The sequence below is a fragment of the Trachypithecus francoisi genome, unplaced genomic scaffold, assembly GCF_009764315.1.
Source record: "Trachypithecus francoisi isolate TF-2019V2 unplaced genomic scaffold, Tfra_2.0 Lachesis_group4, whole genome shotgun sequence".
Lineage (NCBI taxonomy): Eukaryota > Metazoa > Chordata > Mammalia > Primates > Cercopithecidae > Trachypithecus > Trachypithecus francoisi.
Window position 1 is genome coordinate 126148750 of NW_022681469.1, and position 27700 is coordinate 126176449.

At 46.3% G+C, this 27700-nt stretch overlaps 1 long non-coding RNA gene and 1 pseudogene across 1 annotated transcript; both read right to left on the reverse strand.

Moving 5' to 3' along the window:
• Positions 1 to 2351: 2351 nt before the first annotated feature.
• LOC117073818 lies at positions 2352 to 2451 on the reverse strand (annotated as a pseudogene).
• A 714-nt stretch (positions 2452 to 3165) lies between these two features.
• Positions 3166 to 26724, reverse strand: LOC117072914. Its single transcript, XR_004433007.1, has 4 exons — positions 26336 to 26724; positions 13090 to 13270; positions 10686 to 10760; positions 3166 to 3391 (listed from the first exon to the last, which is right to left on the reverse strand). It is a non-coding gene; the product is annotated as an uncharacterized LOC117072914 (long non-coding RNA).
• Positions 26725 to 27700: the final 976 nt, after the last annotated feature.

A 27700-nucleotide genomic window follows, 5' to 3' on the forward strand; every position in this document is an offset into this window, starting at 1 on the left:
GAGGAATGAAACAGAAAGACATTAGTACTTAAAAGTTTTAAATGGTATGTAAAAAGAAAACAAAATTCAAGGGCTTCTAGGAAAAACGTAGGCGGGACGGTGTTAGTGGGAAATATGATAAAGGGTTAATTTTTTTTTTTTTTTTGAGACGGAGTCTCGCTCTGTCGCCCAGGCTGGAGTGCAGTGGCCGGGTCTCAGCTCACTGCAAGCTCCGCCTCCCAGGTTTACGCCATTCTCCTGCCTCAGCCTCCCGAGTAGCTGGGATGACAGGCACCTGCCACCTCGCCTAGCTAGATTTTTGTATTTTTTTTAGTAGAGATGGGGTTTCACCGTGTTAGCCAAGATGGTCTCGATCTTCTGACCTCATGATTCGCCTGTCTTGGCCTCCCAAAGTGCTGGGATTACAGGCTTGAGCCACCGTGCCCGGCCAAGGGTTAATTTTTATCTTATTTTATTTTATTCTTTGAAAAAGGGTTTTGCTGGATTGCGTGGGCTGGACTGCAGTGGTATAATCACAGCTCACTGCAGCCTCTACCTCCAGGACTACAGCAATCTTCCCACCTAATTTTTATTTTATTTAAGAAACACAGTCTTACTCTGTTACCAAAGCTGGAGTGAAGTGGTGTGATCATAGCTGACTGCAGCCTCAACCTCCTAGGCTCAAGTGATCCTCCAGTCTTAGCCTCCCATGTAGCTGGGACTACAGGGGTACACTGCAATGTCCAGCTCATTTTAAAAAAATTTTAATAGAAACAAAGTGTCACTATGTTGACCAGGCTGGTGATGATCTCCTAACCTCAAGCTGTTCTTCCACCTCAGCTGTCCAAAGTGTTGGGGTTACAGGTGTGAGCTGCCACACCTGGCTGAAGGGGTTAATTTTTAATTATATAAAGAGCTCAAAGCAAATATTAGAAGGAGCCTCAATGCCTACAGTGGCTGACTGGTAAGTTGTGATACATCTATATAACAACATATGCAACCATGAAAAGGACTAAGATAGATCAATAGGTATTGGCATAGATGTCCACGAAATATGAAAATGTGAAGTGATGTCCAATTAGCCTGTATGTATCTTGAAGAATATGGCCCATTTTTGCAACAGCAATTATTTCCTGAGATAAAATTGTGGGTCTAAAGAGTGAAGGAAAATCTTCACTTCTTTATTTAAAAGTATTTACTATTTTAAAAAATAATCAAATTAGTAAAAGACACATTAACTCTATAAATAAAGGGAAAAGACACAGACAGCCCAAGCATGGTGGCTCATGCTTAAAATACCAGCACTTTGGGAGGGGGCGGTGGAAGGATCGCTCGAAGCCAGGAATTCCACAACAGCCTGGGAAACATAGCAAGAACTCGTCTCTACTAAAAATCAAAAAAATTAGCCAGGTATGGGTGCATGTGCCTATAGTCTCAGCAACTGAGGTGGAAGGATCACCTGAGCCCAGGAGGTCAAGGCTGCAGTGAGCCAAGACTGTGCCACTACACTCGAGTCTTGGCGATAGGTTGAGACTTGGTCTCAAAAATAAAAAAAGGACAACAAAGAAATAAAGCTGATAAGCTAACATAAGGAAAGATATTAAAATATGACAAATAAAAATAAAGTAATATTAGGTCTTTTTTTTTTACTAAAAATAGTCAAACAAAAAAATAACTTGTTAAATTATAATACCCTGTGCTGGCAAAGGTGCAATGAAATGTGCATTTTCTTTTTTTTTGAGATGGAATCTCACTCTATCTCCAGGCTGGAGTGCAGTGGCGCGATCTCAGCTCACTGCAACTTCCACCTCCTGGGTTCAAGCGATGCTCCTGCCTCAGCCTCCCAAGTACCTGGGACTACAGGCGCAGGCCACCACACTCAGCCAATTTTTGTATTTTTAGTAGAGACGAGGTTTCACCATGTTGGCCAGGATGGTCCTGATCTCTTCACCTCGTGATCCACCCACCTCAGCCTACCAAAGTGCTGGGATTACAGGCATGAGCCACTGCGCCTGGCCTGAAATGGACAATTTTTTTTTTATACTATTAGTGGTGTTTAAATTGTATATAAGCCTTCCAGAATAAAGCTTGGCAGACAATGATAATATAGACAATGACTCCCTATACTGCTTCCTCCAACTCCTGGCCTCAAGCAATCCTCCCCCAACCTCAGCCTCCCAAAGTGTTGAAATTATAGGCAGACAGCCGCCATGCCTGAAAGCTCGACAATTTACATTAAGTGTAATAAGAATGCTCATGCCCTTCACAGTAATTTCACTTCTGGAAATATCATCTTTGGATATAATTCAACATAAACAAAAGTTCGTATGTACCCAGTGAAAATCTGGGAGTAATTTTTTTCTCTTTTTAAAAAAAATATGGAATGCTTCAAAAATTTGCATGTCTTTCTTGCACAGAGGCCATGCCAATCTCTCTATTGTTCCAACTTTAGTATATGTGCTACCAAAGCAAGCATGAGTAATTTAAGATAGAGTGGTTACGTGGAACAAGGAAGAGTTATGGGGAATTTAAAAATCTGTTGTATTTACAGGCACCTAGTAACAGCTCAGTAAATATTAGCTGCTACTTTTATTATTTTTATGGTAATTCCACTCAATTAAAAACTCTCATTAAAAATTACCATTGTCATAGAACATAATGTATCCTACAGTATAATTGTAAAAACAGATATAATTTGTCCCTTGGTATATGGGGGGATTAGTTCCAGCTCCCCCATTTCTATGAACACCATAATCCACCCATACTCAAGTTTTCGAAGTCAGTCCTGTGGAATCTACATACAGGAAAAATGGGAAATTAGTGAGGTGTGGTTACAAGCACCTGTAGTGCCAGCTACTTGTGAAGCTGAGACAGGAGGATTGCTTGAGCCCAGGAAGTTGTGGCTGCAGAGAGCCTTAACTACACCACTGCACTCCAGTCTGGGCAACAGAGTGAGATAGAAAGTTGATTTTTTAATAGAATTTTTCTGTTCACTTGAAGATTTGGCCAGGACTGTGCCACATGAACATTCTTCATAAAATAATTATCTCATCCAATTAATGCTGGAATTGGGAACAGAAAATGTTTTGGTGACTATTTATTCCTTCACTTGCTGTTATATAAAATATTGCCAGTGGGCATTTAACAACCAAAAGTGTCATCTCTGAGCTACTCACAGTGAAAGGTGATGTCTGGGGCCCAGGTGTATTGAGGTTCCCATGTCTGGGCTATGGGTGCTGAGTGAGACTTACTTGTCCATCCGTTTTCTATATTCCAGCACTGGGAAACTTGGGTTTATCCATCTTGATAAGAGGTCACTTAAATTCCACTTGGCAAGAACCACAAATGGAAGAAAGGCCATGAAACCACAGGCTTGCCCTTGTTCTCAAGGGAATCTTCAGCTTAGGTGGTTCTGTAAAAGAGGAATCACATTGTTGAAAACTCACCGCAGGTCAGGTGAGGTGGCTCATACCTATAACCCCAGCCCATCAGGAGACTAAGGCAGGAGGATCCCGTGAGGCAACACAGTGAAACCGCATCTCTACGAAAAATTAGAAAATGAGCTGGTGCGGTGGCACATTCCTATAGTCCCAGCTACTTTGGAGGTTGAAGTGGGAGGATGGAAGTAGAAGCTGCAGAAGTGGAAGCTACAGTCAGCTCTCTCTCTCTCTCTCTCCCTCTCTCGTCCCAGTCTGTCCAGCCTTGACTAGTGAAAAGTCTTCTGGTTACAGAAGACATATGCTCTTTTTTAGGACAGGGAGGGACCAGCAAGCTTGTTCACAGCCTTTCCTCATCCTCTGCTTAGTTTTCCAAGAACATTTATGTGGAAAGGGAGTCCCTAGGGAAAAGACCTAAATCATCAGGTTACCAAAGGAGAAATATGCCTCCTTTGTCAATTAATAAATGGAATGCCTGCCTTAAAAACCAGGGAGTTCTGCTAGGATGATTGATTCACTCCCTACGACCCTGACCTATGCAGGGAATGTAAAAACCTGGAGTTTGGGGACCTATAATATTGAAGGCCACATTGCAGATGTGGAGACCTTGCCAAAGTACAGTCTTTCCACAAGGCACTACCAAACACCAGCTGGATGTCTCCATGGGGCACCACTGTATCTCTGGCTCTTGTTTCCCCTGGAGATGCTCTATTCTAGCCTTCTCTTACATTCTGTATCCCGCACAGTTCCTGGCATAAGGACTCACAACATAGCAGGCTGCTGAGTTAATGATGACCTACTGCAGATCCAATTTGAGATTCCAGCAGGGTGCTTTGTGTTTGAGAAATCAAAGGGGAGAGAATGGACTCAGCCTGGCACTGGCCAGCTTAGCAGTGTGAAGATATAAACTGCTCAAACTGACTACAATGCCTCTGATTTTCTGAGTCTGCCCTTGCTCCTGGGGCTCTTTGGATGAAATTAATTTCTCCTCGTTGAAGAAATGGCTTGCTAGACTATAAAAAATTTAAAGAAGAAAAAATATTAAAATAAAATTTTCTCCTAAAGAGCACTCAAAAGCACACTCCTACTAATGCTGGATCTATTTCTCTCTCTCTTGCCTTTTTTTTTTTTTTTTTTTCTGAGATACGGTCTCACTCTGTCACTCAGACTGGAGTGCAGTGGCAAGATCACTGCTTATTGCAGTTTTGAACTCCTGGGCTCGAGCTATCCTCCCACTTCACTCTCCCGAGTAGCTGGGATTACAGGTACATGCCACCATGCCTGGCTAATTTTTAAATTTTTTTAGAGAGGGGGTCTCACTATGTGGCCCAGACTGGTCTTGAACTCCTGGGTCAAACCAATCCTTCCGCCTTAGCCTCCCAAAGTGCTGGGATTATAGGCTTTAGTCACTGCGCCCAGTCTATTTATCTTTCTATAACTCATATATTGAATCTTCCTCCTTAAATCACCTCATACCCACCCATCTACAGGAACAGCAAACACAGATCTCAGCGGGTCAGGCAACCTACATGACGGAAGGAGGCCAGAGTTAACGTGGGAGAGTGGGGGAAACTGTAGCAAACTGCAAGGTACTCACTTCAACAGTTCTTCAACACTGTGATGGTCAAACCAAACACAGAAACAGGAAGCCCAGTTCAGTCACCAGCAGGCAACATGGGATATTTCATCTACATGCTACAGGGCAAACTGCTTAGGATAAATGACCTGGTCTCCACCAACCTGCTCTTCAAGTCCAGCTGCTCCTGCCCAAGTCCCCACACTCTACTGACAGGACCCACATTCACAGTACTCTCCTGACACTCTGCTTGTTCATTCATTCTTTTTTATTTTCCCCAACAAATATTTCTTTTTTTTCTCTTTTCTTTTCTTTTTTTTTTTTTTTTTACTTTTTTTGAGACAGAGTCACACAGGCTGAGGTACAGTGAGGTGATTGTGGCTCACCGCAGCTTCCATCACCTGGGCTCAAGTGATCCTCCCACCTCAGCCTCCCAAGTAGTTGAGATTACAGCCATGTAACACCACACCTAGCTAAGTTTATTACTTTTTCTTTTTTTTTTTCCAGACAGAGTCTTGCTCTGTCGCCCAGGCTAGATGGAGTGCAGCGGCATGATCTCGGCTCACTGCAACCTCTGCCTCCTGGGTTTAAGTGATTCCCTTTCCTCAGCCTCCCGAGTAGCTGGGATTACAGGTGTGTGTCACCATGCCTGACTAATTCTTATATTTTCAGTAGAGACAGGGTTTCACCATGTTCACCAGGCTGGTCTTGAACTCCTGACCTCAGGTGATCTGCATACCTCAGCCTACCAAAGTGCTGGGATTACACACGTGAGCCACCACGCCCAGCCAGTTTATTATTTTTTCTAGAGACAGGGTCTCACTATGTTTCCCAGGCTGGCCTTGAATTCCTAGGCACAAGCAATCCCCTGGCCCCCACCTCCCAAAGTGCTGGGATTACAGGCTTAAGCCAACACATCAGGCCCTAATAAACACTTCCTGAGCTCCTACTACATACCAGGCACTATAATAGGTGCCCAAGAAACAGCAGTGAACAAGGTATAAGAGTTTCTGCCCTTGGCCAGGAGCAGTGGCTCATGCCTGTAATCCCAGCACTTTGGGAGGCCGAAGCAGGTGAATCACTTGAGGTCAGGAGTTTGTGACCAGCCTTACTAACATGGTGAAACCCCGTCTCTGTACTAAAAGTACAGAAATTAGCAGGCCATGGTTGTGCATGCCTGCAATCCCAGTTACTCAGGAGGCTGAGGCAGGAGAATCGCTTGAACCTGGGAGGCGGAGGTTGCAGTGAGCTGAGGTCGCGGCACTGCACTCCAGCCTGGGCAACAAGAGTGAAACTCCGTCTCAGAAAAAAAAAAAAAGAAAAGGAAAAAAAAAGAGTTTCTGCCCTCACAGAGCTTATAGGGTAGCAGGAAATTGATAGAGTTTGAATGTTTGTCTCCTCCAAATCTCATACTGAAATTAAATCCCTAATGTTGGAGGTAGTGCCTGGTGGGAGTCTGTGGGTCATGGGGGCAGATCCCTCATGAATGGCTTGGTGCCCTCCCCATGGTAATGAGTGAGTTCTCTCTCTACTAGTTCATGTGAGAGCTGATTGTTTAAAGAGCCTGGCACCTCCTCCTCTCTCCCTTGCTCCTTCTTCTCAACAAGTGACATGCCGGCTCCTCCTTCACCTTCCACCATGAGAGGAAGCCTCCTGAGGTCCTCACCAGTGGATGCCGGTACTATGCTTTTTTTTTTTCTGAGACAGGGTCTCACTCTGACACTCAGGCTAGAGAGCAGTGGTGTAATTATGGCTCACTGCAACCCTGACCTCCTGGGCTAAAGAGATCTTTTTACCTTAGACTCCCAAGTAGCTGAAACCACAGGCATGCATCAGTGCACTATCAAGCCTGGCTATTTTTTTTTTTTTTCATTTTTACTAAAGACAAGATCTCACCATGTTTCCCAGGCTGGTTTCAAACTTCTGGGCTCAAGCAATTCTCCTGTCTCAGTATCCCAAAGTGCCAGGATTACAGGTGTGGGCCACTGTGCCCGGCCTGGCACCATGTTACTTGTATAGTCTGCAGGACTGTGAGCCAAATAAATCTTTTTTCTTTATAAACTACCCAGCCTGAGGTATTTCCTTATAGCAATGCAAAATGGACTAATCTAGGAATCATAGGCCAACACTTACCAGACTGTGATGAGCACAATGACAGAAGTTCAGAGTGGGACTGAAACGCTCCCAAGGGGCTTCTTGCTGCATCATAGAGAGTGGGGTGAGACATCTCGGCTGAGGCTAAAGATGAGCAACAATGAGAGTGAAAGAGTGATGATGGGGGTAGGGAGAGGGTGTCCTGAAGGACCAGTAAAGTCCCCCAAGGAAACTGACATTCCGTGTGGCTGGAGGGTAGGCATATGGGGAGGGTGGTGCACGATAAAACTGGGAAGGTGAGCGGAGACCAGCTCTTACCAGGTCCTGTGGCCATATTAGTTTGGACTCTGTCTTAAAGGCAATGGGCAGTCACCAGCAGGTTTTAATCAAGGACTATTTTGACCCAAATTTGCCTTTTAGGAGAATTCCTCTGGCTTCTGTGAACAGGATGAAGTGAGCAAGCCTAGAAGACAGGAAGACAACTGGAGGCCTTCACAATAAACCAGTGTAAAAGAGAACAGGGTCAGGTACAGTGGTTCCTGCCTGTAATCTCAAAACTTGGGAAGTCCAAGGTGGGCAGATGGCTTGAGCCCAGGAGTTTGAGACCAGCCTGAGCAATGTGGTGAAAACACATTTCTACAAAAAACACAAAAATTAGCTAGGCATGGTGGCTTATACCTGTGGTCCCAGCTACCCCGGAGGCTGAGACGGGAGGATAGCTCGAGCCCGGGAGGTTGAGACTGCAGTGAGCCGAGATCACCCCACTGTGCTCCAGCCTGGGCAACACAGGGAGACTGCCTCAAACAAAAAAAAACAAAACAAAAACAAAAAAACCCATTCTTCACTTATTAGTGCCCTAACATTTTCTTAAGAACCTTGGTGACACAGTACATTCAACTGATTCAACTGTCATTGTAATTCAGCAACCCACACATTTAAGTTTGTGTTTGATTTCCAAGAATATCAGCCTTGTGGATGCAAGAAATAAGGAATTGTGTTTGGTCTACTATGGAAGCTCTCTGGATCTTAGACCATGACTTATGCTGAAAGGTAAAGACTTGAGCTTTTTGTTTTTCTCTCTGTAAGTGCTCAAGTGCAGCAGCCCTCAGTTTTTGAGGGACGAGGGACCAGTTTTGTGGAAGACAGTTTTTCCACAGAAAACTGTGGAAAACATTCGCTGTGGGGGCAGCGAAGGTCAGTTTTGGGATATATCAAGCACATTACATTTATTGTGCACTTTATTTCTATTATTATTACATTGTAGCATATAATGAAATAATTATATAACTCACCATAATGTAGAATCAGTGGGAGTCCTGAGCTTGTTTTCCTGCAACTAGATGGGCCCATATGGGGGTGATGGGAGACAGTGACAGATCATCAGGCACTAGATTCTCCTAAGGACAGAGCAAGGTAGATCCCTCGCATGTACAGTTCACAACAGGGTTTGTGTTCACATGATAATCTAATGTTGCCGCTGATCTGACAGGAGACAGAGATCAGGTGGTAATGTGGGGAGCGGCTGTAAATACAGAGGAAGCTGCACTCGCCCATCCACTGCTCACCTCCTGCTGTGTGGCCCAATACAGGCCTATGATTAGGCCAGGGATTAGGGGCCCCTGCTCAAGTGCATCCAAAAGGACCCTTCCCACACCAGTCTTCACAGCAGTCAGGTGCAGCAGCCACTTAGCTCCCAAGGCATGTGCCTCAGCTGGCATTTCATCACAATCAATAGTAGGTGGTAGCCTGAGTCATTGTGAGGTCACTTCCTGGAAATCACCAGCATCCCATTTCCCATTGGCAAGGAGCTCAGCACTGTCCCTTGGGTAACCAAACCTATGCCCAAATCCCAGTTGTGTGGGTCTATCTCCTGGGACCCTTCCTAGCATCAATTCTATATTTGTCAGAGTCCAAATAGGAGACATAAACCACTCAAAAGTATAAAGTGTTAATTCAAAATAAAAAAATATTAATTATAACAGGGCAACAGCATAGAGATTGGCTACCAAAAAAAGAACTCTAAGAATATAGGACTAGCAGAGGCCAGGCATGGTGACACATGTTTTACATAGTGTCATTGTTCACCTTGTTCAAATCTTTATAGGTCCAGGCTCAGGTCTCTTTGGTCACGCAGTGTGTCTTTTTACCAGAAGGAACACCTCATACACTCTACCAGGAGCTCCCTCAGGAAAGGATGGCACCTTGTGTAGGGGACAGATCTCTGATCCTCTGATCTTTTCCAAAAGGAGAAAAGTAAAGGTTTGAATGTATTTTTTTTTTTTTTTTTTTTTTTTTTTTTTTTTTTGAGGCTGAGTCTTGCTCTGTCGCCCAGGCTGGAGTGCAGTGGCCAGATCTCAGCTCACGGCAAGCTCCGCCTCCCGGGTTCCCGCCATTTGAATGTATTTTTAACTCTTGGCACTTCTGAACAGAAATAATCTGGTATGAAGTTGCTAAAAGATGCCTACAAGTTTTCACAGGAGAAACATCTAATTCATAACCAAGAGTTTATGTTATAAAATAAGCTTTCCTTTAACAGGATCAATGAATGAAGAGTTTAAATACTTGTTCTAGTCCCCATTTAGTCATCTGGTATCCTCTCTGTGAGGTATACTCTCAATCATCTGGTATCCTCTCTCTGAGTATGCCAGATGATTAATGGAAATTACTGCACCACTAAACACCAGTACTGCAAACTCTTATTTAAAAAATTGACACCTAGGACATAAAGAATGATCCTAGGCCAGGCGTCGTGGCTCATGACTGTAATCCTAGCACTTTGGGAGGCCAAGGCAGGCAGACTGCCTGAGCTCAGGAGCTCAAGACTGGACTGGGCAACATGCTGAAATCCCGTCTCTACTAAAATACAAAAAATTAGCTGGACGTCGCAGCTTGCACCTGTAGTCCCAGCTACTCAGGAGGCTGAGGCAGGAGAATTGCTTGAACCCGGGAGGCAGAGGCTGCAGTGAGTTGAGATCATGCCACTGCATTCCAGCCTGGGTGACAGAGCAAGACTTCCATCTCCAAAAAAAAAAAAAAAGAATGACCCTAATGCAGCTATTTCCTTTGGCATTTATGAGATGGAAGAAATATCCATATTTGAGGGTTGGCTGGAAACTGTTTTGATATTGTATGAGGTATTTTAATACTGTGAACATGAAAAGATGAGAACCCTGCAGACCCTGTGGGAATGGAGAGAAGGAAGTACACTAGAAGGTGCTGTAGGAAATACTTTCATTCCAGGCACTGCTTTTTAAACCACCCCTCAACTTTCTTTCCTCAAAAGAATAGAAAAAACAAAGAGGACAAAAGACAAAGAAACATTCCACATGACCCTCTGTACCCTTATTTGTTGTAATACAGAAAAAGCATTTTAGGGATTTTCTTGAGTGCAGTTTGTGATGTGGTCCATGTTATTTATTTTCTGTTAATGATTTTCAAAATTTCAGTTAAAAACATTCAGAAGTTTAGCTTTATCAAAGTCAGTTGTTCACATGTACAACTAGTTTGGTTACCTTAATCTGTATGAACACATAGCTAGTGAACTGACATAACTATTAAACTGGAGAATCAACAGAAACATGCCAAGAACTGGCCCTTACCTTCCACAGTGACCTCAATGTCAGGAAGCTTTTCATTACTCTCAGGACTTCATGGTCTTTTTGGGGACTGCGAAGCTGTAAAATAAGCACAGAATGACTTTCGTCTATTGGAGGAAAAAAATACAGAAGGAGATGCTTTATAAGAGCAGAGTATTAAAATTCATTCAGTTTGGCTCTTTTCCAAGAAACCTGTGGCTGGGCGTGGTGGCTCATGCCTATAATCCCAGCACTTTGGGAGGCCGAGGCGGGTGGATCACAAGGTCAGGAGTTTTGATTTGAGACCAGCCTGGCCAACATGGTGAAACCTCGTCTCTACTTAAAAAAAAAAAAAAAAAAAAAAAAAAAAAGATTGACTGGGCATGGTGGCACACACCTGTAGTCCCAGCTACTCAGGAGACTGATGCCGGAGAATTGCTTGAACCCGGGAGGCAGAGGTTGCAGTGAGCCGAGATTGCGATTGCGCCACTGCACTCCAGCCTGGTCGACAGAGCGAGACTCTGTCTCAAGAAAAAAAAAAAGAAAGAAACCTGCAGAATTAAACTTATAGTGTTATCCTCCACAAGGGGCTCAACAAAGCCATGGAAACATGAAGTGGGATTGCAAATGTGACACTTCCAATAAAATGCTTTTTTAAAGAAAAAGAGGTTCATTAAATAATATACCTTAAAAAGCCAGGAAACTAACTGCAAGTCCTACAAAGATAGTGGCCAATGATTCTGTGATTTAAGGAATGCTGATAAAGAATGTCTTAATGCAGTGAAATATAATATGAAGTACAGGTAATCTTCTACTTTTAGTGTTTATTTTATTTTATTTTTTTTGAGACGGAGTCTCGCTCTGTAGCCCGGGCTGGAGAGCAGTGGCGCGATCTTGGCTCACTGCAAGCTCCGCCTCCCGGGTTCCCGCCATTCTCCTGCCTCAGCCTCCCGAGTAGCTGGGACTACAGGCGCCCACCATCTCGCCCGGCTAGTTTTTTGTATTTTTTAGTAGAGACGGGGTTTCACCGTGTAGACCAGGATGGTCTCGATCTCCTGACCTCGTGATCCACCCGTCTCGGCCTCCCAAAGTGCTGGGATTACAGGCTTGAGCCACCGCGCCCGGCCAGTGTTTATTTTATTAGCCATTACAGGAGGCAAGTAGAAAATAACTATTTCAGGTCTAGAAAACCAAGAAATGTTACAGTAGCCAGTACAATGGTAGCCTTACAGCTAGTAAAACGGTTGTGATATGACCAGGGTTTTTTCCTAAGGTGTTCACAGAGTCATCCTGTAATGTCACAATAATTCCTATCACTGTGGATGAAAATCCTGACTTTTCCTTCCCATGACTGGCAAGTAATTGTATGAAGAGTAAATTACTTCTATCATGAAAAAGAAAGTTAACACTAGTGTACTTTCTTCAGCCACTAAAATTCTGCAGAAACACAGATACAATAAAAAAATCATCAGGCCGGGCACAGTGACTCACACCTGTAGTCCCAACACTTTGGGAGGCTGAGGCGGGTGGGTCGCCCGAAGTTTGAGACCAGTCTGATCAACTTGGTGAAACCCCGTCTCTACGAAAAATACAAAAATTAGCCGGGCATGGTGGTGCATGCCTGTAATCCCAGCTACTCAGGAGGCTGAGGCAGGAGAATCACTTGAACCTGGGAGGTGGAGGTTGAAGTGAGTCAAGATCGTGCCATTGCACTCCAGCTTGGGCAACAAGAGTGAAACTTTGTCTCAAAAAGAAAAAAAAGGAAAGAAACTCAATCGTCAATATTTAGTCCCTAACAAGACTGACCCAGGAATAACAGAGCAGATAAAACCCAGCAGATTAAACTTCATTCAAGCACTCAGGCATAGTGCGAGCCACCACAGTGCCTCTGAACACCGTGGAGGCAGTGGTCACTATTCTTGTACTGATGAAGACGACTGAGTATGGGATGCAGGGTCCATGGAGAGTGCCCGGACCGCAGCTTAGAGCCAGGCTTTTCATCAAGGACTTACAGCCACACTTGTCACCTCTAGCTGGAAAAACATTTTAGTAGAAATGTCATTTTATTGTTTTAGTCCCAGAAATGACCACAGTGGCAAATAGAACTTACTTTTTTATTGTTGTTGTTGTTGTTGAGGCAGAGTCTCACTCTGTCACCCAGGCTGGAGTGCAGTGGTGTGATCTTGGCTCACTGCATCCTCTGCCTCCCAGGTTCAAGTGATTCACCTGCTTCAGCCTTCCAAGTAGCTGGGTTTACAAGCACCCGCCACCATGCCTGGCTAATTCTTTGTATTTTTAGCAGATACGGGGTTTCGCCATGTTTGCCAGGCTGATCTCAAACTTCCTGACCTCAGGTGATCTGCCCACCTCGGCCTCCCAAAGTGCTGGGATTACAGATGTGAGCCACCATGTCCCGCCTAGAACTTACTTTTTAACAACAAACTTGATTTCATTACTCTCACGAAGGATCCTTTCCAGTCATGGAATTCCAAACGAGAAGGGCTTTGAAAGGGGATCCTGTGTGGCAAGGCTTCTACATACAGGAACTCGGGGTTTGACTCACACAGGATATGGTACTTGTACTGCCTCAGTGAGTCCAAGAGCTTGAGCTGAAAGTTCAAGAGAACATAATTTGTGGAAAATAAAATTTGATATAGACCTTCTTTTATTTGTATCTGCATTCTCAGTACATTACGGACAAGTTCCCTACAATCGAGCAATATTCACTTCATATTGGAGGGATTTTGCTTAGGATATTGGGCAAATCTGAAGAACAAGCCTAAAAAATAAGTACTTTTAGGAGGAACATTTGGGGAATGTTCCTGCGAGCACTCCCCATTTGTTACTTACTTCTCCATGACAGATACACCCAATCAACTCAAACACACTTTCTTGCTAAGTTTGCTCAGAATTGTTCAAGACAGCACTCCAGGAAACCACTGTCAACAAATCTAAGTATTTGCCTCACGTGTGTCAGCCAGATTTGAAGTACACATAGTGGAATGACACTTAGCCCAATGCCTCCCTTCCTCTCCCATCTTGACACATGAGAAAGCTGAATCCAAGAGAAATGAAGTTGTCTGCTTGGTTTCAATAGCAAGTGTAGTAGCAGAAATAAACCAAAGTCCGGTTTCTGGGACCTTCTTCTTTTAGTTCCTGAACTTCCATAATTCATTCAGACATGATCCTTCATTGATATGTTATTAAAGACCAACAGTAGGGAAAGGACTACGAGTCCCTTCATGTCCATATAAAAAGGTGAGACTCTTGTCTCCAAAAAAATAAAAAATACCAAAATGTTTCAATTAAAAAAAAAAAAAAGGAAAGAAAAAAAAATCGATACCCATCAGATGGTGAGGCATCCATAATGTGACAAGGTGCCAAGGAATATCCCTAAGGGTGGAACTACAGCAAAGTCTCCTGGATTTCCTTCCTCGGCCCCTTCCCAGGCCCAATCCCCACCCATATAACCACATCCTCACTCTTTTCCCCTAAACACAAATTGAGGGACACTCAATGCAAGCATGGTACTCACTTCTTTTTTTTTTTTTTTTTTTTTTTTTTTTTTTTTTGAGGCGGAGTCTCGCTCTGTCGCCCGGACTGGAGTGCAGTGGCCGGATCTCAGCTCACTGCAAGCTCCGCCTCCCGGTTTTACGCCATTCTCCTGCCTCAGCCTCCCGAGTAGCTGGGACTACAAGGTGCCCGCCACCTCGCCCGGCTAGTTTTTGTATTTTTAGTAGAGACGGGGTTTCACCGTGTTAGCCAGGATGGTCTCGATCTCCTGACCTCGTGATCCGCCTGTCTCGGCCTCCCAAAGTGCTGGGATTACAGGCTTGAGCCACCGCGCCCGGCCGGTACTCACTTCTTAACCCATCCATCCTCTCCTCCATCCCCAACACATGGGGAGAACTTGTGTTAGCCTTGAAAATAAGAAACACGGCCGGGCGCGGTGGCTCAAGCCTGTAATCCCAGCACTTTGGGAGGCCGAGACGGGCGGATCACGAGGCCAGGAGATCGAGACCATCCTGGCTAACACGGTGAAACCCCGTCTCTACTAAAAAAAATACAAAAAACTAGCCGGGCGAGGTGGCGGGCGCCTGTAGTCCCAGCTACTCGGGAGGCTGAGGCAGGAGAATGGCGTGAACCCGGGAGGCGGAGCTTGCAGTGAGCTGAGATCCGGCCACTGCACTCCAGCCTGGGCGACAGAGCAAGACTCCGTCTCAAAAAAAAAAAAAAAAAAAAAAAAAGAAAATAAGAAACACTTACCAGCCTACAGTTATTTTTCCAGGCTGCCTTTTTTTACCTCTCTCCTGAAAGAAATTTATTCTCCTGGCCAGTAGCTATTTGTAAAACTGGACTGCCTCCCTATTTTCACACCAAGATACTAATTATTTGGTAGAAAAGGGAGTATTCTAAATCAGACATTTAACAAATCACCTAGAATTTCCACCCCCTCCACAGAGGCACACAAACAAGAGAATAAACCCAATTTGTTGTCTGTAATAAACAGGATGTTCTACCCACCACTGAGCCCCAGAGCTTGTTACTAGATGACTAATCCCTAGCAGTGATGGCTACAATGGCCCAGTTCCCTATTTTATTATTATGTGCAGAAATTTGAAAGGCACTCCTCTCCCACCTCCATCTTCTCTTACATACTTTTGCACATCAATCCATTAAGCATCTGAAGTGTAATATATCTTATTCACTATTACCCTGTTAAATTGCTCTACAGCTGCCATGGGAGTAATTGCAGTGATCAGTGATTCAGACTTCTTGAGCAAAGGGCTTTAAGTAGGTTTCATTATTAAACCTTCCAAAGGTCTTATTATTGAAATGAACTTGAGAGAGAGCAGTATGCTTCCTTGAGGCAGTCATATTAATGATTCTTAAGTTACGAAAAGATGTCAGACTCATCATCAATGTTGCACTTGTGAGTACGAGTAACTGGGAATTTATCAACCAATAAAACCAACTGGTATTCTAAGAATGAAGAATAATCTCATTTTAAGTAGCATATGCAGTGCTGTGCAACCCTTTAAAAAGCTGCCTTTGGCCAGGCGTGGTGGCTTACACCTATAATCCCAATACTTTGGGAGGACAAGGCAGGCAGATCACCTGAGGTGAGGAGATCAAGATCATCCTGGCTAACACGGTGAAACCCCGTCTCTACTAAAAATACAAAAACTTAGCTGGGTGTGATGGCACATGACTGTAATCCCAGCTACTCAGAAGGCCGAGGCAGGAGAATCACTTGAACCCAGGAGGCAAAGGTTGCAGTGAGCCGAGATCGTACCACTGCACTCCAGCCTGGGCAACAAGAGCCAAACTTTGTCTCAAAAGTAAATGAATGAATGAATAAATAAATAAGTTGCCTTTGACCGGGCACAATGGCTTAGGCCTGTAATCCCCACCATTTTGGGAGGCCAAGAGGGTGGATCACCTGAGGTCAGAAGTTCGAGACCATCCTGACCAACATGGCAAAACCTTATCTCTACCAAAAATATAAAAATTAGCCAGGTATGCTGGTGCATGGCTGTAATCCCAGCTACTCAGGAGGCTGAGGCAGGAGAATCGCTTGAACCCGGGAGGTGAAGGTTGCAGTGAGCTGAGATCTCACCACTGCACTCTGGCATGGGCAACAAAGCAAGACTCCATCTCAAAAAAAAAAAGAAAAAAAAAAAAAAGAGCTGACTTTGCTCACTGAAGTATTGCTCATAAGAGCAAATACTGGAAACAACTCAAGTGCACATGTATAAGGAACTGATTCAATAAAGTAGGAGGCAGCCATCCACCCAATGGAATACTATGCAGCTCTGATTTAAGAATGAGAAAGCTTTCTCTGTACTAACAAGGAAAGATCCCCAAGACATACTGTTAAGGGCAAAACAGTAAAGAACAGGTTATATGAGCTACCTTTCGTGTAAAAGAGTATGGGGGGGGGGTAACAACAAACGTTCATATTTGCTTTTATTTATGTAAACACTAGAGAGATATATAAGGAGTTATTAAGAGTGACATATAAGGTGGAGGAGTTCTACAGGGTGCACCAGACAGGGCTGGAAATAATATTAAACATCTCAACATATGCCTTTCAAAATAACTTTTCATACTTTTAATTTACCTTTACTACCTATTTGTTTGGGTCAGGGCTCCATTTCCTCCACTTTGGGACCAGGTAATCAGGCTTCAGACTACCTACCTCTGCCTGTCAGAAGTCACTAACCTCATGAAAGGAATAATTTAGGTTAAAGGAGGAGCAAAGCTATTACTCAACTGTTTCCTTAGGAAAGGAAAAACTGGGCCGGGCGTAGTGGTTCACGCCTATAATCCCAGCACTTTGGGAGGACGAGGCGGGCAGATCACAAGGTCAGGAGATCGAGACCAGCCTGGCCAACACAATGAAACCTCATCTGTACTAGAAATGCAAAATTAGGGCCAGGCATGGTGGCTAATGCCTGTAATCCCAGCACTTTGGGAAGTTGAGTGGGGGCGGATCATGAGGTCAAGAGATCGAGACCATCCTAGCTACATGGTGAAACTCTGTCTCTACTAAAAATACAAAAAAAAAATAGCTAGGCATGGTAATGAGGACCTGTAGTCCCAGCTACTCAGGAGGCTGAGGCAGGAGAATGGCGTGAACCCAGGAGGTGGAGCTTGCAGTGAGCCGAGGTAGTGCCACTGCACTCCAGCCTGGGCAACAGAGCGAGACTCCGTCAAAAAGAATAGAATAGAAAAGAAAAGAAAAGAAAAGAAAGAAAGGAAGACAAAATTAGCCAGGCATGGTGGCACGGGACTGTAATCCCAGCTACCTATTAGGCTGAGGCAGGAGAATGACTGGAATCCAGGCAGCAGAGGTTCCAGAGAGCTGAGATCGTGTCACTGCACTTCAGCCTGGGCAAGAGCAAGACTCTGTCTCCAAAAAAAAAAAAAAAAAAAAGATAAAACATGTGGGCCCCTAAAATTTGAATATTTAGATGCAAGACTGGGTTAAAATATCTTTAAAACACACAAAAAATGTACAAACAGCAGAGGTGTGACAATATGCTAAAAAACATATAAGGGGAGTGAAAGAGCAAGATAGTGGTCCTCCTTCCCTGCTCCCTTTACAGTTTGATTTCATCCTTGGCTTTTCATAATGGACTTTTGTAAAGAGGGTAGATACGCATCCAGGTCTAGGATTACAACTACAGGTGTCTGTTTGTTTATTTGTTGAGACAGAGTCTCACTGTGTCACCCAGGCTGGAATGCAGTGGTGCACTCTCGGCTCACTGCAACCTCCGCCTCCCGGGCTTAAGCAATTCTCCTGCCACAGCTTCCCAAGTATTACAGGCACCCGCCAACACGCCAAGCTAATTTCTGTATTTTTTGTAGAGACGGGGTTTCACCATGTTGGCCAGGCTAGTCTCAAACTCCTAACCTCAAGTGATCCGCCTGCCTCGGCCTCCCAAAGTGCTGGGATTACAAGCATAAGCCACTGTGCCCGGCCTGGATTGCAACTATTTTAAGTCCATGTTCAGCACAAGTGCCTTTTTAAAAAAAAAATTTTTGAGACGGAGTCTCACTCTGTAGCACAGGCTGAGTGCAATGGCATGATCTCAGCTCAACGCAATCTCCACTCGCTGGTTCAAGCAATTCTCCTGCCTCAGCCTCCCAAGTAGTTGCAACTACAGGACCCGCCACAATCCCTGGCTAATTTTCCGTATTTTTAGTAGAGATGGGGTTTCACCATGTTGGCCAGGCTTGTCTCGAACTCCTGACCTCAGGTGATATGCCCACCTCAGCCTCCCAAAGTGCTGGAATTACAGGCGTGAGCCACCGCACCCAGTCACAAGTGCTATTTTAGTAAATACTTCTGTGGTCCCCCTTCCCCAGACAAAAAGAAAAAAGGAAAAAGGAAAGGGGAAGCCATTGTTCAGGGATGGTAAAGGGTTTATCTAGCTTTGTGGTGTAAAAGAACCTGTAATACTTAATAAATTTAATAATATTTAACAATATTTAATAAATGTATTAATATTTAACAATATTTAATGGATTTAATAAATGTATTAATATATAGCAATATTTAATAAAATTAATCCATTGTCTAGTCCTTACATCAAAACACCAAGGACAACTAGGCCCTCCTACCTCCTCGTAGCTTCAACTAGATAAATGCAAACATGTTGGCTCACGCCTGTAATCCCAGCACTTTGTTGTTTTTTCTTTTTCTTTTTTTTTTTTTTGAGCCCGAGTCTCATTCTGTCACCCAGGCTGGAGTGCAGTGGTGTAATCCCAAATCACTGCAACCTCCGTCTCCAGGTTCAAGAGATTCTCCTGCCTCAATCTCCTGAGTAGCTGGGACTGCAGGCACATGCTGACATGCCTGGCTAATTTTTTGTATTTTTAGTAGAGACAGTGTTTCACCATGTTGCCCAAGCTAGTGTCGAACTCTGAGCTCAGGTGATCCACCTGCCTTGGCCTCCCAAAGTGCCAGGATTATAGGCATGAGCCACCATATTTGGCAATCCCAGCACTTTGGACTGCCAAGGTAAGAAGATCACTTGAGTCCAGGAGTTCAAGACCAGCCTGGGCAACACGGGGAGACACTGTCTCTACAAAAAATAAAAAATTAGCTGGGCTTGCTGGCATATAACTGTGATCCCACACTCACTTGGGAGGCTGAAGTGGGAGGATCACTTGAGCCTAGAAGTTTGAGGCTGCAGTGAGCTACGATTCTGCCACTGGACTCCAGCCCAGACAACAGGATGAGACCTTGTCTCTTAAAAAGATAGGCAAGGCATGGTGGCTAACGCCTGTAATGGAGCACTTTGGAAGGCCGAGGTGGGCAGATCACAACCACCCTGACTAAGACAGTGAAACCCCGTCTCTACTAAAAATACAAAAAATTAGCCGGGCATGGTGGCGGGCGCCTATAGTCCCAGCTACTGAGGAGCCTGAGGCAGGAGAATGGCATGAACCCGGCAGGCGGAGCTTGCGGTGAGCCAAGATCACAACACTGCACTCCAGTCTGGGCAACAGAGCGAGACTCCATCTTAAAATAAAATAAGATAAAATAAAAATAAAATAAAATAAAGTAAAATGATAAATGCAAATTTGAATCACCTACAGAGTTAAAAGGCCACAAATGTTCCAATGTTAGCAGGGAGTCTAGGAGGGAAGAAGCCTCCACAGCTGCCCTAGTCAACCCAACTAAGAGAAAGAGGCTGGCAGCAAGAGGAACAGGTAAGGCAAGCCTTCATCTGAGCCCATCAGCTTCTGCAGAAAAAATGTTCCATGGTCATGGGATGACCTGACTGACTGATGCAAACTGTCCATACAGCTAGTTTATCTTTGCCTCCTCTCTAGATCCAAAATATATTGGAAATGAATGCCATATGAGACCTACCCCTACCCCCCTCATCATGACGCCCTTTATAGGAGAGCTCACACGAGCTGATGACTCTGGAATTCTGGTTACCATGAGTCTAGATATCATGCCACTGAGCTCTGTCTTTCCAACTGCCTTGTAGACATCTCTACCTGGGTGTCCTGAGCATCATGTGTCCAAAGACGAATTCCTTCTCCCTGGCAACGTATGTTCTCTGTATTTCCACTTTCCCTGTCTCAATTAATGGCATTGCCATGCACCAAGATACCTGAACCAGAAGGGCATCCTACAGTCCTCCTTCTGCCCTACTCCTATTTCTATTCACCATGTCAACAATAAGTTGTCCTGATATTTTATCTTCTAAATATCTCTCAAAACCTCACTTCCCTTTCATATGCACTGGCACCCCCTATCAGCATCTCATCACTCATTCAACAATATTTAATGAGTATAAAGCATAGCTAGCTGTTTTTAAACAGAATAAAAACAGTGTGATCTTTGTTTTCTGGTGGCTCAACATTTAGTTGTTTTGTTTTGTTTTTTTTTTTTTGAGATGGAGTCTCGCTGTGTTGTCCAGGCTGGAGTGCAGTGGCGCAATCTCGGCTCACTGCAAGCTCCACCTCCCAGGTTCACGCCACTCTCCTGCCTCAGCCTCCCAAGTAGCTGGGACTACAGGTGCCCGCCACTGCGCCCGGCTAATTTTTTGTGTTTTTTTAAATTAGAGACAGGGTTTCACCATGTCAGCCAGGATGGTCTCGATCTTCTGACCACGTGATCCCACCGCCTCGGCCTCCCAAAGTGCTGGGATTACAGGCTTGAGCCACCACGCCCGGCCAAGTTGTTTTTTTCTTTTTTTTTTTTCCTGAGATGGAGTGTTCCTCTGTTGCCCAGGCTGGAGTACAGTGACATGATCTCAGCTCACTGCAACTTCTGCCTCCCAGATTCAAGCAATTCTCCTGCCTCAGCCTCCCAAGTAGCTGGGATTACAGCTACGCACCACCACACCCAGCTACTTTTTGTATTTTTACTAGAGACAGGATTTCACCATGGGGGCCAGGCTGGTCTCAAACTGCTGACCTCGTGATCCACCCACCTCACCCTCTCAAAGTGTTAGGATTACAGGCGTGAGCCGTGTCTCTTATCATTCATTCCCTAAACAACACCCAGAGTGTCTCCTCCTCAAAACTTAAATTAGGCCAGGCGCGGTGGCTCAAGCCTGTAATCCCAGCACTTTGGGAGGCCGAGACGGGCGGATCACGAGGTCAGGAGATCGAGACCATCCTGGCAAACACCGTGAAACCCCATCTCTACTAAAAAATACAAAAAAACTAGCCGGGGGAGGTGGCGGGCGCCTGTAGTCCCAGCTACTCGGGAGGCTGAGGCAGGAGAATGGTGTGAACCCGGGAGGCAGAGCTTGCAGTGAGCTGAGATCCGGCCAGTGCACTCCAGCCTGGGCAACAGAGCGAGACTCCATCTCAAAAAAAAAAAATACAAAAAACTAGCCGGGCGAGGTGGCAGGCGCCTGTAGTCCCAGCTACTCGGGAGGCTGAGGCAGGAGAATGGTGTAAACCCAGGAGGCAGAGCTTCCAGTGAGCTGAGATCCGGCCAGTGCACTCCAGCCTGGGCAACAGAGCGAGACTTCGTCTCAAAAAAAAAAAAAACAAACTTAAATTAGATCATTTTGTTCAGGGGTCAGTAAACTTTTTCTACACAAACCAGATAGTAAATATTTTAGGTTTCTGGGTCATATGTCCTCTGTTGAAACTACTCAACTCTGCTCTTGTAACATTAAAACAGCCATGGACAATATATAAATCCATGGGTGACACTGTGTTCCAATATGGTTTATTCATAAAAATAGGCACCAGGCCAGATTCGACCCATGGGCCGTAGAGTTTGCCAACCCCTGATTTAATTGCAGTGCTTCTTACTCCATTGGAATTAATCCAGATTCCTTTCCATGGCCTAGAAGGTGTTCCATCCTCATCTGAGTATTACTTGCTCCTTCAGGCTCCACTATGCTCCAGCCACCCTAACCATCTTTGTGGTGCTTAAACACTGTGCCAAGTCTGTTCACATGTCAGGTCCCTGCAGTTGACATTCTACCCATCAGGACCACTCTTGCCCAGATCTTCTTTGAGCTGCCTCAGTTCCAATGTCACCTCCTCAGAGAGGTCTTCACTGCCCACCCCAATAGGTCAGTGCCCATCCTAATGCCCAAACTTTCTAACTCCCAAAGCTCCATTTATTTTCTTCAAATTACTTATCACCATCTGAAAACATATCATTTGTGGCATGTATATAGTCTGCTTTCCCACCAGCACACCAACACGAGAACGGAAGCTCCCCGAGAACAGAGACTGTCTTACTCATTCTCCCCTAAGTTCCCAGCACCTAGATCTGTGCCTGGCACCTGGCAGGGGCTCAAAAAATATCTGTTCTCTAAACTGTTATTGCCTCTAGTCTCACTCCCTCCACCTCACTGGTATCCTCACTACCACTAGTGATCTTTCGAAAACACAAATGGGGCCAAACATGGTGGCTCATGCCTGTAATCGTAGCATCTTGGGAGACTGAAGTGAGAGGATCCCGTGAACCCAGGAGGGTCAGGCTGCAGTGAGCCATGATCATGCCACTGCATTCCAGCCTGGGATACAAAGGAGACCCTGTCTCAAAAAAAAAAAAAAAAAAAAAAAAAAAGCACTGTAGGGTGGTGCACACCTGTAGTAGCTACTACTTGAGTGACTAAGACAAGAGGATCACTGGGCCCAGGAGTCTGAGGTTACAGTGAGCTATGATTGTGCCACTGCATTCAAGCCTGGGCAACAGAACAAGACTCTGTCTCAAAAAAAAAAAGAAAAAGTGGGCTGGTAACAGGGACTCATGCCTGTAATCCCAGAGTTTAGTACGTCTTCTTAGCCTTTTAATTTCTGAAAAGCAGGAGGGCAGAAAAGATCAATCAAATTAAACACAACAGCAGGGAGGCCAAAATGAGGAGTACTCCAGGGGTCTTTTAGCAAACTTCCTAAAACATGTCTCAGCTGTGTGGAAATAAGATTTTATAGTTGCAGTGGTGCGGCCCGTAATCCTAGCATTTCGGGAGCAGAAGCGGGCAGATCACTTTGAACAAAGGGAAACATAGAGGAAACCCCCGTCCCCTCCCCCACCCCCCAGTCCCACCCCGGTCTCTACCAAAAACACAAAACTTAGCCAGGCCTGGTGGCAGGCGCCTGTAGTCCCAGCTACTCAGGAGGATAAAGCAGGAGAATTGCTTGAACCCAGGAGGCAGATGTTGCAGTGGGCTGAGACCGCACCACTACCAGCCTGGATAACAGAACAAGACTCTGTCTCAAAAAAGAAAAAAAAACAAACAAAAACAAAACACAAGGTTAAGAGGGACCTCAAACCTTACAGATACAAGTTTAACAGGTACCCCAAAGCAAAAAATCCCAACCCTTTTTCTCCCAATCACTGAAACACCAGGAGGGTATAATAGTTTTGCAGCCTAGCTGTAGCAGGCTGATGCCCCCAAGATGCCCATATCCTAATCCCGGGAACCGGTGAACATGACTTTACACAGCAAAAGGAGCTTTGCAAGTATAATGAAGTTAAGGGTCTTTGGCCAGCTTGTCCCCACAGGGTTTATGTACTCACCTGGATCCTTATAAGAGCAGAGCAGGTGATGGAGAGCGGAGGGAGGTGTAGTGATGAAAGCAGGAAACTTGTGTCATTCCAGAAAGGCAGCACAAGCTGGGGAGAGCAGGCGGCCTCCAGGGCCAGGAAACGGAATCTCCGGCAGAGCCTGGGAAGGCACCGACCCTGCTCCCGCCTTGACTCGGTGGGACTGACTTTAGAATTCTGGCCTTCAGAACTGTAAGGGAATACCTCTGTGCTGTTTTAAGCCACTAAGTGTGTGGTAATTTGTTGCAGCAGCAACGGGGAACTAGTATTGTAGTGAAGCCTCAAAACCCACCTGAAGGGGCCAGGCGCAGTGGCTCACGCCTGTAATCCCAGCACTTTGGGAAGCCGAGGTGGGCGGATCACTTGAGGTCAGGAATTCCAGACCAGCCTGGCCAACACGGTGAAACCCCGTCTCTACAAAAAATACAAAAATTAGCCAGGTGTGGTGGTGCATGCCTGTAATCTCAGCCACTCAGGTGGCTGAGACATGGGAATTGCTTGAACCCGGGTGGTGGAGGCGAAGGTTGCAGTGAGCCGAGATTGCGCCACTGCACTCCAGCCCAGGTGACAGAGTGAGACACTGTCTCAAAAAAAAAAAAAAAAACCCCACCTGAAGGTTTCCAGTTCTGCCAGCAGTCCCCTGTGCAACAGCCAGAGGCAGACATTCCTTTGCTGCGGGCCACGGACAGGCAGAAGGAAGTGCCTCCTCATGGCAGAGGCCTACCTAGGAGAAACCCAAGGGAAAGCACTGCCAGGCCAGCCCCCCTGCCAAGGCCATTTTCTTTTCCTTTTTTTTTTTTTTTTTTTTGAGACACAGTTTCACTCCGTCTCCCAGATTGGAGTGCAGTGGCATGATCTCGGCTCACTTCAACCTCTACCTCCCCAGTTCAAACGGTTCTCCTGCATCAGCCTCCCAAGTAGCTGGGATTACAGGAGCGTAGCATACCTAGCTAATTTTTGTATTTTAGTAGAGATACAGTTTTGTCATGTTGCCCAGGCTGGACTCGAACTCCTGGTCTCAAGTGATCCACCTGTCTCAGCCTCCCAAAGTGCTGGGATTACACCTAGCACTCATCAAGGTCTTTGATGGCAGGTTTTTCTAGGTGATCAGTCCTTGTCTGGTCTAGCTGTGTCCCACTCTCCCTCTCACCAAGTTGGAACCCCCAGCCAGTTACCAGAGGAGGAGAGTGTGTACCCCAATCCCAGCTTGGTATTAAGGAAGGAAACCACTACTACTCCTGCTGCCCTCCTCCCCACACCTTGCCTAGTTCACAAGACAGGAGGAAAGAGAGAAAGAAACAAAAGTAAGATAAACAGTCAGACAACCTTGGCACCCCCACCCGGCCCTGGGAGTTAAAAAAAATAGTAATAATAACATCAACCCCTGACCTAAACTATTTGTGTTATCTGTAAATTCCAGACACTGTATGAAAAAAGCATTGTAAAACTTTCTGTTCTGTTAGCTGATGCATGTAGGCCCCAGTCACATTTCCCACGCTTGCTCGATTTATCACGACCCTTTCATGTGGACCCCTTAAAGTTGTAAGCCTTTAAAAAGGCCAAGAATTTCTTTATCAGGGAGCTCGGCTCTTAAGACACGAGTCTGCCAACGCTCCCGACCTAATAAAAAACCTCTTCCTTCTTTAATCCCGTGTCTGAGGAGTTTCGTCTGCGGCTAGACCTCCTACAGTATGGTTCAGATCTGCATTTAACTCATGAAGCCTGGTTGCTCCCCATGCCCTGGAGGAAAAAAGGAACTCACTGCAGGTATGATACAGGACGGGCCTGTCCCCAGAACCCTGTGAGAGGGAAGCCCAATGTCCCACCAGGTTGGCAGGGCTGGGGGAGAGTTATGGTAGCCCCAAGACTAAAAAGAGGCAGCAGAGGGAGCAGGACAGCGCTCCCATGGAACTCATGCCGCTGCCTGAGTGGGATGAGGGAGGAGTGCACCCAGTGACGTGAGGGGGCAGAGAGGCGCCGTCCCAGCGAGGCTTTTCCCCTTCCTCCCTGCCATGTTACTCTGATCCCCTCCAGGTGAGCCTGCCCACTTTGGGCCCAGGGTTGCTGCTGGGGCCTGTACCCAAATGCAGTCCCCCATGGCCATGGCACCAGGAGTGGGGCAGAACAGGGAGGAGTCCTGGACAGAGGAGACGCAGGGACAGGAAGGAATGGGCCTCAAACTCCAGGAAGGGGCCCTTCTCACGGGTCCTGCTTATTGGCCTCTCCTCCCTTACCCCTGGGCTAATCACCCTGGGAAGAACTGAGCCAATGTTTCTCACCCTCAGGTCCGAGAGGTTCAATTACCGGGCCCTTAGGGAGGTGTGAGCCCCTGAAACGATGGAAGGTGCCCGGCCTAATCTTTATATTATTAGTAGAGATGGGGTTTCACCATGTTGGCCAGGCCGGTCTCGAGTTCCCGACTTCAAGTGATCCCCCTGCTTCGGGCACCCAAAATGTTGGAATTACAGGCGTGAGCCAACGCGCCCAGCCAGCCCTATTTATTTAAGCCTATACATTTTGCACTTGTTAAAGTATTTGAACATTCAATTATCATGTTTTCTTTCAGCAGTCCCTCCCGGTTGGACACTTGGATAGTGTTTTCATTTTTTTAGACAAGGTTAACCTCAGTCTGGCAGGATGCAGTGCTGTGATGGGCTCATAGCGCATTGCAGCCTTGAACCTTGGGGTTCAAGTATCTGGGAAGCTGAGGTGGGGCTTCACAGATGGGGTCGCGCCATGTTAACCAGGCTTCTCTTTAACTCCTGGCCTGAAGGGTTCCTTCCGCCTCCGCGGCGCCCGGACATAGTTTTCTAGTTTTGACCCACAGAAACACTGTGCTGGGTCAGAGTTTGTCAACTACCCTTCTCCAGCCAGCAACACGCAGAACATGGTGGAGAAGTAGCGGTTACCAGGCTCCACCCTGAGGAGAAATCAACCCAGCTCCAAACACTGTAGCGTCACTGTGACGTCGCCGAAGGCTTCGCGGTATTATGTCGCCAAAGGCCCGCGCCTCTGACGTCAGCGGGATCGCGCGCCTGTGTCGTCCCGAAGGCGCGCTCCTGTGACGTCCCGAAGGCGCGCTCCTGTGACGTCACAGAGGCCCGACCCTCACGTGGAGCCAATCGGAACTCGAGGCGTGGCCGCTGGGTTTTTTTCAGGAGCGCGCATGCGCAGACGCGTGGCCACAGACGGCCGGTGAATGTCCGCAGGCTGCGGGTTAGTGTCCGCAGGCTCCCACCCGGCCCCCGCCACCGATAAGCTACAAGAGGGAACTTTACCACTGGCTGTACTACTACTACTTGCGCGACTTCTCAGCCTGCGGCATAGGGCGCAGCAAGGGCCTGACGCTGAAAGAGCAGGCGCTGCGCCCCAAGCGGCTGTCGCCTGGCGGGCACAAGGTCGGGCAGAAGCTCCTCAGTGGCCACCGCAAGCCCGCTAGCTCCGGCTGCAGCCCTTGCTGCACACTCGCCTCACCTGAGCCTGGGTGCTTCGCTCCCCAACACCTCCCCCTGCCAGGTCCCGGGGACCCCGGCTGCGTCCCCGCCGCCGCTCATCCTGGGCAGGGTCGGCCCCCTCTGAGGCTGCCCCGCATTAGGGAGCTGCACCCCCGGCTTGACCTCTGATGGCCGTTGCAACAACATCAAACGTTGGAACTTTGTAGGGGGATACAAGGGGCTAGGAAACGAAGAAAACATCTTTTTAAAAATATAAGCGATCGGGCCGGGCGCAGTGGCTCATGCCTGTAATCTCAGCACTTTGGGAGGCCAAGGCGGGTGGATCTTGAGGTCAGGAATTCAAGACCATCCTGGCCAGCATGGTGAAACCCCGTCTCTACTAAAAATACAAAAATTAGCCTGGCGTGTTGGCGGCCACCTGCAAAACCAGCTACTCGGGAGACTGAGGCAGAGGCGGAGCCTGAGAATTGCTTGAACCCAGGAGGCGGAGGCTGCAGTGAGCCGAGATCGCGCCACTGCACTCCAGCCTGGGC